This window comes from Balaenoptera borealis (assembly GCF_965194805.1).
Source record: "Balaenoptera borealis genome assembly, chromosome: 1".
Classification (NCBI taxonomy): Eukaryota; Metazoa; Chordata; class Mammalia; order Artiodactyla; family Balaenopteridae; genus Balaenoptera; species Balaenoptera borealis.
The window spans coordinates 4,891,705-4,895,226 of record NC_138860.1 but is presented as its reverse complement, the minus strand read 5'-3'; positions in this window follow the sequence as shown (position 1 = coordinate 4,895,226).

Sequence of the window (3,522 nt, the reverse complement as noted above, 5' to 3'; positions counted from 1 at the left end):
GCATTCGACATTTGTGCCCAAGATGCTGTTTCTTAAGATTCCCAAGGAAGGGGGGGGGGCCTCTCCTGACTCACAGCTGCTCTGTCCCCTGGGGGGGGGAGGAGCAATGCTGTGGTCAGTCCTTCCTCAGCTTCTGCTTGGGGTCCCCCTGCCCCCAGACCTTGCAGCCAGCCCACAGGACTGGTGGGGGGTGAGATACCATTTCAGCATCCCCCCACGTCACCCCCAGACATCTGCACACAACGCTCCTTCCTCCTTCAGCCCCCACACAAAAGTCGTCAGACAATGAATTCCTGCAGATGGACTCATCCGAGGTCTGTCCATTTTGCCAGACCTGATTCGACAAATTTGAATCTCAATTCGGGCTCAGGGTGGGGGAACCGCTATATGGAGCTGTGTGGATTGGGAACTGATTTGAAAACTCGATCCCAGAGAGCGCCAATTAAGGAATTAATACCCCCTGAGGGAGGCGCCTGGGGCTTGTTCAAGGACTCTGTTCTTTTCAACGTTTTTATTACTGAATTAGGACAGACCTGTCACGCTTGCAGATGGCGTGAAGCTGGGAGGGATAGAAAATACCACGGATGGCAAAATCTGAATAGAAAAGATACCAAGAGGCTGGGAGGCTGATCTGAACCTAAGAGATAAAATTTAGGAGGAAGAACATGTAAAGCTACATGTAGACCCTCAATTCCACCTGCACTGATTCAAGGTGTGATAGAGGTCGCTACATGTATTTTACCAGGGAGTGCTTTCGAAACACAAAATCTTACCAGAGTCCTCATATAGGACCTAAAATCTGTTCTGGCTGAGGTGGGAGTGGGGGAGCTGGGGACCCCATACTCCTCCTCACCTCTCTCCATGGCCCCCGAGGAGGTTTTGTAAAACCTGGTTTGAAAGCTCTTGGGCTCTAAGGTAGTGGGGAGAGTGAGAGAGGGGAGAAAAATGGGAAGGACGGGACAGCTATGAAAACAATGTGATTAGTTTGAGTTCAGGGTATACTCACTAGGAACCCACAGTGTGATGTGGTCATTCCCGAAAACACGTGATTTTATCTGAGGCTGGGTTAATGGACTAAGGGTACTAAGACTGGAAACATGTCTCTTCTGGGCACACCGTACAGGGACATGATGTTTTCACATGGCTGGGATCATCTGGAAGCAATACTTTTGCATCTTGCTATTTTAGGAACCTTTCGTCACTGTTGGAAACTTGGCCAAGGAAGTCACATATGATTGCATAGCCTGTGCACTGTGCAAGTCCAAGGACACTATTTTCAGAGACGATAATGATTATAAAAGGCTGTTGCTCTTAATTTTTTCTCATTTTTCCTTTAGTTTTCCTGCCATTCAGAACTTTACGCTGGTTTCTTTTTTGCATCTTTATTGGAGTATAAATGTTTACAATGTTGTGTTAGTTTCTGCTTTATAACAAAGTGAATCAGTTATACATATACATATATCCCCATATCCCCTCCCTCTTGAGCCTCCCTCCCACCCTCCCAATCCCACCCCTCTAGGTGGTCACAAAGCATTGAGCTGATCTCCCTGTGCTATGCGGCTGCTTCCCACTAGCTATTTTACATTTGGTAGTGTATATATGTCCATGCCACTCTCTCACTTCGTCCCAGCTTACCCTTCCCCCACTGTGTCCTCAAGCTCGTTCTCTACATCTGCGTCTTTATTCCTGCCCTGCCACTAGGTTCATCAGTACCGCTTTTTAAAATTCCATATATACGTGTTAGCATATGGTATTTGTCTTTCTCTTTCTGACTTACTTCACTCTGTATGACAGATTCTGGGTCCATCCACCTCACTACAAATAACTCAATTTTGTTCCTTTTTATGGCTGAGTAATATTCCATTGTATAGATGTGCCACATCTTCTTTATCCATTCATCTTTTGATGGATACTTAGGTTGCTTCCATGTCCTGGCTATTGTAAATAGTGCTGCAATGAACATTGTGGTACATGACTCTTTTTGAATTATGGTTTTTTCTCAGGGTATACACCCTAAGCTGGCTTCTTTTAAGGTCAGCCATACACCAAAGTGTATGGCTAGAAAATGATATGAATTAAAAGAAAAAGATATTTGTTCTGCTAGGATTTAAAGAATTATAGTAACACCAGGGTGTGTTGTTTTCTTGTTGGGGTGCGGGATGAAAATAACTGAGGCAATAAAAATACTCCATACATTAAGGTTTCCAGTATTCTTTCCACAATCCACAGCAGATTGTGACTCTGACTTTCCCAAATTAGAGGGTGGCTTCAGGGTTATCAGCTAAATCAGCTCTGACCTCCGTCCACACTCAGTTTCCTCTTAAAAACAGTGATCTGGATGGGGTGATCTCAATGTTTTTTTCAACTTTAATGCTTCGCAATTCTATGGTAGTTCCTAGTCAGTGAAAACTTGTCGTTTAGAGATGGAGGTGATGACACCTAACACATTATATTATAATTGAATCCATCTGTTCCACTCAGAGTCATGCAACCTCTGTGGGGAGATACTAAAGCAATCGTTCTCCAAGTATGGTGCCGGGAACACTGGGGGTTCCTTAGATGCTTTCAGGGCTTCCACAAGGTCAAAACCATTTGTATAATAATACTAAGATATTATTTGCCATTTTCACTCTCATTCTTTCAAGTGTACAGAGTGTGAGAAGTTTGTGGTAAAGTTTTCTGATCCTGTATTGCAACTAACCTTTAAGAAACTACCATTGTCTAGACTTGAGGACACGGGGAGGGGGAAGGGTAAGCTGGGACGAACTGAGAGAGTGGCATGGACATATATACACTACCAAATGTAAAATAGATAGCTAGTGGGAAGCAGCTGCATAGCACAGGGAGATCAGCTCAGTGCTTTGTAACCACCTAGAGGGGTGGGATAGGGAGGGTGGGAGGGAGACGCAAGAAGGAGGAGATATGGAGATATATGTATACATATAGCTGATTCACTTTGTTATACAGCAGAAACTAACACAACATTGTAAAGTAATTATACTCCAATAAAGATGTTAAAAAAAAATAAATAAAGGCCACTCTGGGAAACTGTTAAAGAAAAGAAAAAAAATGTCCATCGACAGATGAATGGATAAAGAAGATGTGGCCCATATATACAATGAAATATTACTCAGCCATAAAAAGGAACGAAATTGAGTCATTTGTAGAGAGGTGGATGGACCTAGAGACTGTCATACAGAATGAAGTAAGTCAGAAAGAGAAAAACAACAGGAAAATGTATGCTAACATACATATATGGAATCTAAAAACAATGGTACTGATGAACCTAGTGGCAGGGCAGGAATAAACACGCAGACGTAGAGAACAGACTTGAGGACATGGGGACGGGGAAGGGTAAACTAGGATGAAGTGAGAGAGTGGCATGGACATATATACACTACCAAATGTAAAATAGATAGCTAGTGGGAAGCAGCTGCATAGCACAGGGAGATCAGCTCAGTGCTTTGTGACCACCTAGAGGGGTGGGATAGGGAGGGTGGGAGGGAGGCTCAAGAGGGAGGG